Here is a 15909-nt window from a genome sequence, read left to right as displayed (position 1 = left end):
CTCGTTACTACATAATATGTTGTTTTTGTTTCAACTAGACGTTACACTCTGCAATATCCTTTCTTTTAGGAGGTTCGCAGGATATCTTCTGTTAAGTTTGGAAGGTAGGAGACGAGGTACTGGCATAAGTAAAGCTGTGAGGACGGGGCGTGAGTCGTGCTTGGGTAGCTCAGTTGGTAGAGCACTTACCGCGGAAGGCAAAGGTCCCGAGTTTGAGTCTCGGTCCGGCACACAGTTTTAATCTGCCAGGAAGTTTCATATCAGCGCACACTCTGCTGAAGAGTGAAAATGTCATTCAAGATTCTAACTACTGAAGGCACTATCTACTGATAGGCATAGTTACAAATGGAAGATTTTGATCGAGAGCAAACAATGCATTTACCTTAATAGTGTTCAAGAGCCATCATATATACATTTATCAATTCATGAGATCCATTTTTACAAATTTCCTCTTTCTGGCGGACACACGTCCAGGTCGTCCGTTTTCAAAACTCTGGCATCTCTCTCTCCACAACCACCATTGCTGGCAGCTCACCTCCAACTGCCCAACGCTATGCGCTGTTCACATCCAACTGCCCAGCACTACAATAGCGAATATTCCAACAATGCCAACCAACCACAGACTGTACACACCACAATCAGTGATTTTCATACAGAGTGCTACGTGGCGTTACCAACATAAAAACCTAAACAGACTACGTACATAGTCGACAAGTAAGCCTTATTACAGGTCATGTTTTTGTTATTGAAATTTCAATTATTAATCAATTTAAGAGCCTTGCAGTTGCCTAGGACCTTAAGATTATGCACGAGACGAGGTGTAAAATCAACACTACGCGAGAAAACGCGAGAAGCATTAATTTGTAGTAAAAACTTTAGGAAACCTCCAGTTTTGTCATTTGCTTTCGTATTGACGTATACCAGGACATCACATTGCTCTCCTTATGTCAGGAAAGTTTACATTGAAGGGTTGGTAATTTATGTCACGTATTGGGGTATCCAGTCTCTTCGTTCTGTGCAAAATACAAGCTATTAAGTTAATGCAATCGAACAAGTAAGCCTTATTACAGGTCATGTTTTCGCTATCGAAAATTCAATTATTGAAAAATTTAAGTGAAATTGCAGTTGCTTAGGACCTTAAGATTTTGTAAGAGACAAGGTGTAACAGTAAATTCTTAAGTTTACATTTGTCGGCTGGAAATTTATGTCACATAATGAGGTAACCAGACTCTTCATTATACACAAAATAGAAGCCTCTAAGTTAATGCAATCGACAAGTAACACGTGTTAAAAGTCATGTTTTAGCTATCGCAAATTCAATTATTAACCGATCTAAGTGCTTTGCAGTTGTCCTAGGATCTTAAGGTTTTGCCCGAGACGGTGTATAGCAGCCACATTACGTAAGAAAGCGCGAGAAGTATTAATTTGTAGTAAAAGATAAGAAAACCCTCCGTTTTTGTAATTTGGTTCCTTACTGACGTAATGCCAGGTCATCATATTGCTCTCCATTCCCTCAGGAAAGTTTACATTTATCGGCTTGAAATTCATGCCACGTACTGAGGTATCCAGTCTTTTGTTCTGTACATAATAGAAGCTTCTAAGTTAAGGCAACCGATTAGTAAACCATATTACAGGTCATGTTTTAGTTATCCAAAATTCAATTGTTCACTGGATTAAGTTCCTTGCAGTTTACCTTAGACCTTGGGATTTTGCACGAGATCTGGCGTAGCAGCCACATTACACGATAATACTCCAAAAATATTAATTTGTAGTAAACACTTAATATATACTCCAGTCTTTTCTCTTTCACACGGACATAAAATCAGAACATCACAGTGCCCGCCTTTTTGTAGGGAAAGTTTACTTTTATCGGCTAGAATTTTGTGTCACCTACTGAAGTAACCAGAGTCTTTGTTCTGTACAAAATAGAAGCTTCTAAGTTAATACAATCGACAAGTAGGTCGTATTACAGGTCATGTTCTGGTTATCAAAAATTGAATGATTCGCCATTTTATGTGCCTTGTAGTTGATCTACAGCCTTAAGACTTCGCACGAGACGAAGTGTAGTTGTCAAATTACACAAGAAAACGCGAGAAGTATTAATTTGTAGTAAAAACTTGAGAATACCTAATGTTCCCGTCATTTGTTTTCGTATTGACGTGTTGCCAGAACATCACATTGCTCGCCTTTCTCTCGGGGAAGCTTACATTTATCGTCTGGAAATTTGTAACCTGCTGACGTAACCAGTCTCTTCGTTCTGTACAAAATAGAAGATTCTTAGTTAATGCAATCGACAAGTAAGTTGTATTACTGGTCATGTTTTAGTTATTGAAAATTCAATTGTTGATTTTCACGGGACGAGATGAAGCAGCCACATTACACGAGAAAACGAGAGAAATATTAATTTGTATTAAACACTTAAGAAAATCTGCCGTTTTTGTCATTTGCTTTTGTACTGACGAAATGCCAGAACATGACATTCTCGCCTTTTCCTCGGGAAAGTTGTAAATTTAATTTATCGGTTGGAAATTTATGTCACGTACTGAGGTATCCAGTTCCTTCGTTTCTTACAAAACATAAGCATCTAAGTTAGAGATATCGATAAGTATGTCGTATTACAGGTCATGTTTAGGTGATGTGAAATTGAATTGTTGACCGGTTTAAGTGCCTTGCAGTTGACCTAGGACCTTAAGATTTTGCATGAGACGAGGCGTAGCAGCCCAATTACACGAGAAAATGCGAAAAGCATTAATTTGCAGCAAGAACGTAAGAAAATGTACGGTTTTTGTCATTTGTTTTCGTACTGACATAGTGCCGGAACATCACATTCCTCTCCTTGCTCTCGGGAAAGGTATACTTGGCTGGAAATTTATGTCACATACCAAGGTACCCAGTCTCTTCATTCTGTACAAAATAGAAGCTTCTAAGTAAATGCAGTCGACAAATATGCTATTTTACAGGTAATGTTTTTGTTATCGGAAACTCAGTTATTGACCGGTTGAAGTGCCTTGCAGTGGACCTAGGATCGTAAGATTTTGTACCAGACAAGGCGTAGAAGCCACGTTACACGAGAAAATGCGAGAAGCATTAATTAGTAGTTAAAAGGTAAGAAAATGTACCTCTTAATAAGTCACGGCTTCAAAATACTAACGCGAATTCTTTAGAGACGAATGGAAAAACTGATGGAATTCGCCTCGAGGAAGATCAGTTTGGATTCCGTAGAAATGTTGGAACACGTGAGGCAAAACTGACCCTCCGACTTTTCTTAGAAAATAGATTAAGGAAAAGCAAACCTACGTTTCTAGCATTTGTAGACTTAGAGAAAGCTTTTGAAAATGTTGACTGGAATACACTCTCTCAAGTTCTGAAGGTGGCAGGGGTAAAATACAGGGAGCGAAAGGCTATTTACAATTTGTACCAAAACTGGATGGCAGTTATAAGAGTCGAGGGGCATGAAAGGGAAGCAGTGGTCGGGAAGGGACTGAGATAGGGTTGTAGCCTATCCCTGATGTTATTCAATCTGTATATTGAGCAAGCAGTAAAGGAAACAAAGGAAAAATTCGTAGTAGGAATTAAAATCCATGGAGAAGAAATAAAGACTTTGAGGTTCGCTGATAACATTGTAATTCTGTCAGAGACAGCAAAGGACCTGGAAGAGCAGTCGAATGGAATGGACAGTGTCTTGAAAGGAGGATATAAGATGAACATCAACAAAAGCAAAACGAGGATAATGGAATGTAGTTGAATTAAATCAGATGATGCTGAAGGGATTAGATTAGGAAATAAGACATTTAAAGTAGTAGACGAGTTTGCTATTTGGAGAGCAAAATAACTGATGATGGTTGAAGTAGAGAGGATATAAAATGTAGACTGGCTATGACAAGGAAAGTGTTTCTGAAGAAGAGAAATTTGTTAACATAGAGTATAGATTTAAGTATCGGGAAGACTTTTTTGAAAGTATTTGTATCGAGTGTAGCCATGTATACATGTGAAACACGATAAATAGTTTAGGCAAGAAGGGAATAGAAGGTTTCGAAATGTGGCACTACAGAAGAATGCTGAAGATTAAATGGGTAGATCATGTAACCAATGACGAGGTATTGAACAGAACTGGGGAGAAGAGGAATTTGTGGCTCAACTTGACTAGAAGAAGACATCGGTTGTTAGGGCGTGTTCTGAGGCATCAAGGGATTACAGGTTTAGTACTGAAGGGAAGCATGGAGGGTAAAAATCGAAGAGGGAGACGAAATGATGAATACACCTAGCAGATTCAGTAGGATGTGTGTTGTAGTAGGTACATTGACATGAAGAAGCTTGCACAGGATAGAGTAGCATGGAGAGCTGCATCAAACCAGGTTCTGGACTGAAGACCACAACAACACCAACAACAACACAGTGCACAGACAACTATAGTGTTATCTGCTGTCAACAGCAGAGGAAAACAAATGTAATATCAAATAAATATTTATTGTATGCTGTCTTACTTGGGGCACCTACATGTGCATTTAAGTGGAGTTAAATTACTGTGAATCATTTTTATGCAAATGGCAATATTTATGAAACTAATTGGAATCGCAAAACCACACAGTGACTTATTTATACTTTCCACTTATTAAAGTGCTGTTAGCTTGTAAAATTAGTATACAATAACAGAATGTGAATGCTGAGGAAGTAAGTCATTCAACCCCTTCTCAGTTATCTGTGGTACATATACTTAATATAGAAAAATGCTGGGAACATATATTGCTCAATTTAGACGCTTCCCAGTTCTTTATCATCATACAATTCTCCCGCATGGTTTTCCAACCTTCATCATTTGGAAATCTGAAATCGTACAAGAAAAAAATAGCTACACTATAAGGAAAGAAGTGACACAAATTTGTTGACAGTGAATGCCAAAATAACACGTTAGAGAGACAACTTATACACGAATTGTTATTCCTTTAGATTTTACGTCATTGTTGGAACAATTCATGAACCCCAAAATTAAGAAAGTCATTATTATAGCTCAAAATCCTCCCAGAAATTAGAATTACCCTATTCATATAAGCTTAGAACAGCAGTAATTTGGTCAAACCAAGGTAGCTGTTAAGAAAATTTCTTGGCTTCACAATTGTGATGTGATGGGCTCTCAACTTTTTTAATAGCTCCATGTAGAACACTTAGAAGAGACAACAGATCCACTACAGAGAGAGCCTACATTACGATTGTCCACTCTCTGCTAGAGTATTTGCTGTGTGTTATGGTATCTTTACTAGAGATAATTGACAGCAGACATTGGAAAAGTTTTAATAAGGGCAGCTCGTTTTTTACCTTCATGAAATAAGGGGAGAATGTCTCAGATATGACACACCAGTTGGTGTGGCAATCATTAAAACAATGGAGTTTTTCATCATGGCAAGATCTTTTTTAGGAAATTTCAGTCACTAACTTTCTCCTCCATATGCGAAAATATTTTTTAATGTCCTATAGATGGAGAAAAGATCATCATAATAAAATAAGAGAAATCAAGGCTTGCTTTCGAAAATTTAAGAGTACAGTTTTTCCATGTACTGTTTGAGAGTAAAACAGTAGAGAAATAGTGTGAAAGCAGTTTGATGAAGCACTGGCCAGGCACTTATGTGTGATCTGCAGAATGTTACTGAATGATTATGAGTGAACTTTCGATGGTACAGAGTCCCATAACACGACTGTGATGATGTTGCAAGCAGTTTACTGTAGTAAAGTGAACGAGTGGGCCCAGGGAGTTGATACCGTAGGTCTCCATAGTGTGGAAGCAGTACCTCTTTTTGGAGCCTGTGCAGGTGAAACTGACAATGTTCATTCTGTAAGATTGACAAACATCTCTGTCCTTTGGCTTGTCAGCAAAGTACACTGCAGGTAGCGATCATGGGGTGGGAATGGAAAGGGTTCCCCTCTTTGAGAGCTTTCTTTCTTCCATTCAGGTTACCTCAGTCTTTCTTCTCTTTCCTTATTTCTCTGCCCAAAGATCAACTGTTTCTAAATGTGCTTTAAGAGTGTTATTTTTGTTTTATAACTTTTTTAATTTTTTTGTCTATTGGATCCAAAGACAATACCATGTATGGATCAAGCCAAAGTTGTTACCATAAGCATTAAAAAGTATACACGTCTCTCAAACTAGCATTTAGCAAATTGTCATTGTATATATGAATATTCTAGGCCTATACCACTTCAATTACAATTTTGTTTAGATTATCTACACTATATGTGTATATATTTCTATGCTTTGAGAGTACATATCTCTCTTGGTTTAGGAAGCTTCATCTCATTTTGTATGTAGTATTACATTGCCCTAATCTTACAGAATTTAGTGCACATAAAATAATTTATATTATAGTAATAGTTTTCTATTGAAAGCTTTGAGATATTTTTGTAATCTCTCCCAGATTTAACAGGAGTTTTTCAAGAGCTTTTGGTCCTGCATAGGATGGCTCCAATCTAAACTTCTTGGTGTTGTATCTGGGATCATGGAAGGAATTCCATTTCTTAGTGCCATGGCTGTGTTTTGTCTTTATATCTCGAGTATCATCACAGCCTTCTCTTTCTCATACACTTTTAAACTGTATTCCAACATCTTGGTACTAAGTCTTAAGATTTCCCAAAGTAAACTGCCTTATAGCTGTAGCATCCTTAAGGACAGTGCAATATGTAACTCTGAATAATCAGTTAAAAGTTTTCAACAAGATGTATGAACTGGGAGTGGCATGAAGCCAGCCAGAATCTGTAGTTAAGTATGATGGATAAGAGCTTAAAGTATTGTAATTTAGCATAATGATGATAACAAAAAGTAATTTAAAATTTCTAGAAAGGGATATGGAGATCATAACATAAGAAAGTAGACTAATGAGTCAAGGTTTTACACTTGTTGTAGTAATGTAAAACAAAATTTATAGTTTATTATTGATATAATAAATAAAACTGGGCACAAGAAAATGTTGCCAAGTTAAAAATGTTTGTAAAACTAGTTTAGTAAAATTCGAGCACATTCAATTACAGTGGTGAGATTATGTGAGTGCACAAATTTGCACATATAAATTACATCACAAATGCCACCACATGTGATGGAAGAATGTATAGATGTGTATGGCTTGAAACAATTGCATTCATAGATATAATGAGCAGTATGATTTTATGTTAGAACAGCTGCTACTGCTAGTTTGTTTTCATGATATTTCAGAGGTCACTGGGTATTGAAGAAGTGACACACATGGTCTAGATAGTAGTGGCAGACAGTATACACAACCCACAAATCCCTGGTTTTGAGCCACTGTGCAACCAAGACCAGAAGGCCTCTAACTATGGATACTACATTAACTGAAGATAATTTGGAAATATATATGCTCAGTGTACCAGGTTATGTAGGTCATGACACTGAAGCAACACCAGGTTTTGTCAATAAACTTGAGTACAATGAAGAATTGGTCTTCTTACTGTAATTTGAAATACACTGTCTGCATAAGGGCTCTAATTGATCCTGGTAGCTGTAAGACAAAGTTTGTAATGAAAGCTACAGCCAGCATTGAGTTACTGAGAGTTTAAGGTTGCTGGCGATGGCCAGACACATAGGTCAAAAGTTACTAGTAGAATGACTTGACCAACATTATCTCAAATGTCAAAAGGAATTCCTTGACACACCGTCATTTCCTTGGAGGATTACTATCATTCACATCCACAGAAACCACAAAGTAACCATTGAGCTTAATAGTCAAGTAATAAATCAGATGGGCTCTTCTAAATTCCATGATGTTCATGTAGATAGCAGGCTGAACTTGGAAAAAGAGGCTGAATATCTGAAAACTACAAATTATTTAGGTGCTATAATACATGGATAAAAGGGATTAAATCCGGTATTATTCATTTCTAAACGATGCAGAAAACGATCAGCGGAGTAATGAATGGAAATAAAATAAGGGAATCATGCAAACCTGTTTGCATAGCATTTTCCTCTACCATATATTTATATTACAAAACACTCCAATTCTCCAAAGACAAAAGACAGATAAGGAACTGTGACATTCACAAACATAATACCACACTGAACATAAATTTCACATAAGCCACACTAATATGGTGCAGTACCAGAAGGGCACATATAATATGGTTTAGAAGCTTTTTAACAAACTCAATGATATAAAAACATCAAGGATATAAGACTCTTTAGAAGTTCCTCATGGTAATATTTCAAGTGCCATTGTCACTACGCAGTCAGTGGATATATGGACTTGCAAAGTATTGTTTAATTTTCAGTTTCCTGTAGCTCTTTGATTCGTTTCAATGTACAAGATCAGTGCTATAATGAATTTAATATTATAATGGATGTTTAAATATAGCTATCCAAATAATTACTTATACAAACTAAAAATGTAATAAATCTTGATGGTGATGTTCTCTTCCATTCCACTGACATTTTGTGTGAACAAATTGATCCTGATATCTCCTTCTCCTAAGGCCTGTCCACATGCAATGACCTGTCTGAACAAGCATTAAACAAAGCAACACCTAAAACACTTGAAACCATTTAACTGTCCTGAAGAAGGATTTCACAGAGACAAGCGAGGTATGTCAGTTATGTAACATATCAATTGTAACAAGTTACAAATTACATTTTTATATTATTAGAGATTTTTTAACTTCATATATTCTAATAAATAATAGAAGTGGTCAATGAGGTATCTTTTACTCTGTTTCTGTGTGTATGGGACTCTTCAGTTCCCTCTCTAAGGTCTAGCCACAGCCTTGCTGCAGCAGTGATGCCAGTTCCCATTGAATCACCACAGTTAACTGCTGTCAGTCTTGTCTAGCACTTGGATGAGCGATCATTCAGGTCTTCTGAATGCTATTGGGAAGTGGGGGCACTCATTCCTTGTGAGGCCTGTCAATGAACTACTTGACTGAGAAGTAGTGGCTCCGGTCATGAAAACAGTAGCCAGGAGCATGGTGTGCTGGCCACATGTCCTTCCATATCCACATTCAGTGGTGCCTATCAGCTAAGGATGACACAGTGGTCAGTCAGTACTATTGGGCCTGTTCAGATGGAGAGAGAAAGACAGAGAAAGAGAAAGACAGAGAGCGTGTCTCTAAAGTCCACCACCAACTTTTATATGTGAATACAGAGCTCCAATCTGAACTCTAGATATGGATTCATAGTCTATATGAAAAGTTATAATATTGTGGTAGTGAACCGTACAGTTTACATTTAATTCACTCTTGCTATGAACAACATATTTCATTAGGGAATAAATGTATTGACACATAAGTGTCCCTATGTCACTGAAGACACAGCTGCAAGATGTTCCTTTATCAGCTTAACACAATATTCTGATTTCAGTCTTCTATGTAAGGTATATTTCTAATTTTATTTCCTCTACACTGCCACAAAGGATTATGATATAGGGCAGTACTGAGTGAAAGTGTCCTTACAGTCCTGTATTTATTTAGGTCAACGTAAAGACAGAGATTTCTAGATGCAAAGCAGGTAAACTATTAATTTTGATTAAGTCCATAACATTTTTAATTACATTTTCCCTATTTGCAGTAAGGTCAACTACTCCAGCTATCCGTATAGTAAGCAGCTGCCACCTTATCTCATTCACTGTAATCCTTAGTCTTAACTTTCCTCAAATACATGTGCCCTCTGTATATTTCAATAAATTCAGCAATGAACTGCCAAAAGCATTGACATGTATCAGTCATCTTACAATCAATGTGCATCCAAAGAAAAAAATTGCTAGGTTGAAAAAACAATTGGTGCCAACACATTTCATATGGTAGATTCGCGCCATTCTCCTGAGCAGATGCTCCGATTTGTCTGCGCATATCTAATTAGCGCCCACGGATTTGAGCAATTTTGCTCAGGCCTCCAGCTCTGACTTCCAGGTTTGTGTACGAGAATATCTGTGCAAATCTCATGTCCGAATGCAAAGACCTGTCTGCCGAGATGTGATGTATGCCGGTATTTGTGCAGACATGTTGGTTCATGTGGATAGGAAGTCTGAGCAAAATTGCTCAAATCTGTAGGCTCACACCACATTGGATCATACAAATCACAGCATGTGTCCGGAGATCTGACATGTGAAACATATTTGAGTCAATGTAGGGTTTCTTTTAGTTTGTTTCTGAGTTTCTGACAATTTTCATTTCCCTGCTTCAGATCGCCCAGTAACTTGTTATAAATTTTTGTACAGAACATAAAACTACACTCTGAACCATAGAGAGGGATTCTCAGTCTGTTGCTTTAAATTCACTCTTATCATGAACGATATATTCCACTAAGGAATCGACAAGTAAGTGTAAGGGTCCCTCTGTCCCTGAAGACACTGCTGTAAGAGATTCATCTATCATCTTGACACACTATTGTGATGGCACTATTTTGTAGAATAAGTACATTGATTTTAGCTACACTGCTGCAAAAGATTAAGGCATAGAACAGTACTGAATGAAAGTATGCTGATCAATATAGGCCTACACAATGACTTCTAAAACGGATGATGTGAGTCAGAGCTTTAGGAGTTTCACTGCTGAACTTATTGAAATATGTTGGAGTCACAGAAATTCAAGGAGAGTTCAGAAAATTGCAATCCGAATGTCCCTAGTGGAAACAGCGAATTTAAGGTTGTTGTTTGTTGTTGTGGTCTTCAGTCCTGAGACTGGTTTGATGCAGCTCTCCATGCTACTCTATCCTGTGCAAGCTGCTTCATCTGCCAGTACCTACTGCAACCTACATCCTTCTGAATCTGCTTGGTGTATTCATCTCTTGGTCTCCCTCTACGATTTTTACCCTCCACTCTGCCCTCCAATACTAAATTGGTGATCCCTTGATGCCTCAGAACATGTCCTACCAACCGATCCCGTCTTCTAGTCAAGCTGTGCCACAAACATCTCTTCTCCCCAATCCTATTCAACACATCCTCGTTAGTTATGTGATCTACCCATCTACTCTTCAGCATTCTTCTGTAGCACCACATTTCGAAAGCTTCTATTCTCTTTTTGTCCAAACTATTTATCGTCCATGTTTCACTTCCATACATGGCAACAATCCATACAAATACTTTCAGAAACGACTTCCTGACACTTAAATCTATACTCGATGTTAACAAATTTCTCTTCTTCAGAAACACTTTCCTTGCCATTGCCAGTCTACATTTTATATCCTCTCTACTTCGACCATTATCAGTTATTTTGCTCCCCAAATAGCAAAACTCCTTTACTACTTTAAGTGTCTCATTTCCTAATCTAATACCCTCAACATCACCCGACTTAATTCGACTACATTGCATTATCCTCGTTTTGCTTTTGTTGACGTTCATCTTATATCCTCCTTTCAAGACTGTATCCATTCCGTTCAAACTGCTCTTCCAGGTCCATTGCTGTCTCTGACAGAATTACAATGTCATCGGCGAACCTCAAAGTTTTTATTTCTTCTCCATGGATTTTAATACCTACTCCGAATCTTTCTTTTGTTTCCTTTACTGCTTGCTCAATATACAGATTGAATAACATCGGGGAGAGCCTACAACCCTGTCTCACTCCCTTCCCAACCACTGCTTCCTTTTCTTGCCCCTCAACTCTGCCATTTGGTTTCTATACAAATTGTAGGTAGCCTTTCGCTCCCTATATTTTACCCCTGCCACCTTCAGAATTTGAAAGAGAGTATTCCAGTCAACATTGTCAAAAGCTTTCTCTAAGTCTACAAATGCTAGAAACGTAGGTTTGCCTTTTCGTAATCTAGCTTCTAAGATAAGCTGTAGGGACAGTATTGCCTCACATGTTCCAATATTTCTATGGAATCCAAACTGATCTTCCCCAAGGTCGGCTTCTACTAGTTTTTCCATTCGTCTGTAAAGAATTCGTGTTTGTATTTTGCAGCCGTGACTTATGAAACTGATAGTTCGGTAATTTTCACACCTGCTTTCTTTGGGATTGGAATTATTATATTCTTCTTGAAGTCTGAGGGTATTTGGCCTGTCTCGTTCATCTTGCTCACCAGATGGTAGAGTTTTGTCAGGACTGGCTCTCCCAAGGCCATCAGTAGTTCTAATGGAATGTTGTCTACTCCCGGGGCCTTGTTTCGACTTAGGTCTTTCAGTGCTCTGTCAAACTCTTCACGCAGTATCATATCTCCCATCTCATCTCCATCTACATCCTCTTCCATTTCCATAATATTGTCCTCAAGTACATCGCCCTTGTATAGACCCTCTATATACTCCTTCCACCTTTCTGCTTTCCCTTCTTTGCTTAGAATTGGGTTTTCATCTGAGAATTTAAGGTATACTATACAATTCACTAACAGTACTTCAGTATTAAAGTAACACTTTTACTATAGACTATGAATACCCATCTATAGTTCGGATTCTAGTTTTATATTCTGTGCAAAAAAAAATTATATCAGGCTACTGGTAGAATTCAAACGAGGAATTGAAAATCCCCAGATCCTCTGAGGCACTGTAAAAGAAAATCTCACTGGCCAATTCAATAATTTATCAGGATACCGGTTATGACGTTCGAAAGACTTCGCACAATTTATATCTTTCAGAATTGAGATTCTTCCCTTGTCTTTGTTAAATCCTTCTTCAGGACAGTGTAACCTGTATATTACTTCGCTCAATGTTTGTTTGGACACTAGTGTCAAAGATTCTAAATGCTTGTAACCAAACTTCTTCCTGTCGCCAGCAGTCGTAATGACTCCATCGGCAGTTCGTGTGAACATACTCCCCTCATTGAAGTAGCCTACTTTGTTGTTTTATATGAGGAATTACGAGCGTCAATAGATATTTATGTGTCTTCATGACAATTCGCAAATAATTTCGCCAGGTTACAGGTTCGCCATATAACTTGCGAAGTAAATTAATAGTGAAAGCTGCCGCCGCTTAAAGATACACTGTCTTTACTATTTACGTGGTATTTTCTTTCATTACGTTGTATTGGACTTTTTTCTTTTAAGGCCAGTTGCAAGCACAGACCACAGAAGTTTCCTGCATTGCGATTTAGTGTACTGAACTGAAATATTTTTCGCAAGAGGGTAGCTGCTTGCCGCTGAACCTTCTTATGCAGACGCGTAGATGGCGAGCTAGCAGTAGACTGGAACTGTGTCGTGTGTACGCCCCAGACTTGCGGTAATTTTATTGCGTGCACAGATTTGTGCGGAGATGTCTGCGCAGATAAGTTGGTGCTTGTATACCGAACTCCACCGTTGATTAATAGCTTTGAAATTTGTCGTCTGAGTACATTAGCTTCATACTGAAAGTCTTTGGTTCATTTTGAAAACATTATTGTTTTGATTTCGACACCGTAGAATAACAACGAGATAACCACAGTCTAACGCACAGTTCGTGGAGATCCTGTAAAAGTCGTGTTTTGTGAGAAGGGTGAACCTCACATGAGTATTATTTTACCCTTTTTAATAAGGTCAGTTTATAATAGTGCGAAATTATACTCTCTCAAAATATTGGTGATTATCAAATTATTAGGAAGATCCTTAAACACTCTAACTTGTTCGTTATTCAGGGACAAGTATCAGCAGAATGATTTTTAGCTAATGGATGCATGTACCGTTAAATCATAGAAACAATTAATTTAGTTTTCCTGTCCCTACTTCATCCTAGTTGATGGTTTGTGATTTTGTTGGATAAGTGAGAGAAAATGATGCCTGACTCCCCACAATGTATATTGTTAACGCATTTATTTGCTTAGTTTCCGGTTTTATTTAAATATATTGGGGTCAAAAGTAATTGGTGTTGAACAAGTTATTGCACAATACATTTTACAGGATTTAGGCCTGCAGAAATAAATGGTATCACACTACTAACTCATTTGCAGCAGACTTATTTAATTCAGCTCTTGTTGGTCTAACAACTCTGATGATGGATTTAGTGCTTTGAAGAAATAAATTGCATCTGGTAAAAGTTGTCCAAAGTATTTCAATCTACAGCCCTAGTATTGTTGGGTAACACAAGGTAACTGAAGCTCATGTACAAGAAACTGGAAATTTTATCAGAGATCACAACATGTCCAAGACTAATTACAGAAGATGTTTCGAGAACTTCACTAATGTCACTAGAGAAAAAGAAAATGAGGTTTACAAGTGGGGGACATACTTCCAAGGAAAAGAACATGACAGTATAGACTGTGGTGAGGGCAGTCAGAAAAACAGTAGAAAGATTCAGTTATGAATTCAGTGAAATAGAAGAACAAATAAGTTCTTGATATTAAAGAGTGTGAAAAATTGTACAGTTGGCACCTTATGTCTGTAGTGATTAAACTGAATTAGAATGTCTTGCTCATAATTTCCTTACATAAGATTTTCATAAGAGGATAGCATGAGGGAAGCAAGGTTTTAAAACCTTCAGAAGCGATAATTCTGCATAAGAAACAAATTTCACTTGACATTTATTTGTGTGATGCCAAGAAACTTATCACCATTGTGAACTAACCACCAATCAATACTCATTTTACAATGAAAGCCTTGAATATTTTAACCTAATCCTTTTCTAGACCTGCAGCTACCTTTTGTCATGCAACACGACGAGAGATATCTGAGCCAAAATCCTTTTCTTACTATTTAAATTAGTATTTTGTCAGCCACACAACTTATGATATAGGATACATTGACTTAATTCAAGGAAACACATAAGCCATATATACACCCAAATAAATGCATACACATTTTTTTTGTGAGGGGAAGATATGTGGCCAGCTGTGGCATTGTAAGTTGAACCATCTTCGCAGTGCCTTAAGTAATTTAAGAAATACACAATATAAATATCCAGACCAAAGTGATGAATGAAAATTTGTACACCACTATGTCACCCTGGCGCAGTGGCTTTGCACAACTGCACGGGCTACCCTAGCACGCCTCCCTCCTCAGTCCAAATTCCCATCCATGTCTCAGCCCAATTTGTGAACTTTAATTTAGGAAAATCTGAATCAGTTCCCATGGACATACCATAGCTCACTCCCCAGTGGACAATACATATGCCACACTTGAATATTACAGCCACCATACCACATCTTGCAGCAGTCCAGTTACAGCTCTTTCCAATCCCACATTGGCAGGAACTGTCATTCCAACATGTCCACTGGTCTCACCAACTCCCTGGCCTGTCTTCTGGTCCCCTTCTCTTTCATTTCCTCATGTCTTCTTCTTCCCATTTCTCTTTCGTCCTGACCTTTAATGTCACTTTTCTCTATATTTTTGTGATCATTATGTTATTAAGTGCTCATTTTGCTATAGTAAATTACATTAATACTTGTTCCATAGATCATGAATACGATGTTTTTTAATGACATGGAACTTGTCAATTTAACATAAGTTTTCATTACACTTTTTTTTTGTAGTTACTACTTCATATCTAAAAATTCGCCTATTGAGTAAAAGGAGTTGTCATTCAGAAATTCTTTTAATTTGTTTTTAAATACTGGTACGCTATGTGTCAGACTTGTAATGCTATTTAGCAAATGACCAAAAATTTTTGTGTCAACATAAGTCACCCCTTTCTGTGCCAAACTCAGATTTAACCCAGATTAGTGAAGATCAGCCTTTCTTCTAGTATTGTAACCACGCCTTTTGCTACTATATTTGGATTGAGATGGGTTATTAATAACAAATTTCATAAGTGAATATATGTATTGAGAAGGTACTGTGAATATCCTGAGTTCCTTAAATAAATGTCTGCAAGGTGATCATGGGTGGACTCCAGGTATTATTCTAATCATGCACTTTTGTGTAATGAATACCTTTTCTCTTAGTGATGAATTACGCCAAAATATGATGCCATTTGAGAGCAGCAAAAGAAAATAAGTTTTAGTAGGCGAATTTACTGAATATGTTTATCACCAAAATTTGCAATAACACTAAGAACTTGGTAAGTAACTGAACCTAACTGTTTCAGC

At 37.5% G+C, this 15909-nt stretch overlaps 1 protein-coding gene across 1 annotated transcript in view; it reads left to right on the top strand.

The window, feature by feature from the left end:
• The first annotated feature begins 13251 nt into the window (after positions 1–13251).
• The window catches only part of LOC124805044 (probable splicing factor YJU2B), a 66881-nt gene continuing 64223 nt past the window's right edge, over positions 13252–15909 (top strand). Inside the window, exon 1 of the mRNA XM_047265465.1 lies at positions 13252–13425. The gene's annotated coding sequence lies outside the window, so the exon portion shown is untranslated. The remainder of the gene's footprint in view (positions 13426–15909) is intronic.

The sequence above is a fragment of the Schistocerca piceifrons genome, chromosome 7 (assembly GCF_021461385.2).
Source record: "Schistocerca piceifrons isolate TAMUIC-IGC-003096 chromosome 7, iqSchPice1.1, whole genome shotgun sequence".
Taxonomy (NCBI): domain Eukaryota; kingdom Metazoa; phylum Arthropoda; class Insecta; order Orthoptera; family Acrididae; genus Schistocerca; species Schistocerca piceifrons.
Note: the sequence above shows the minus strand (reverse complement) of the source record. Positions and strands in the feature narration are given on the sequence as shown.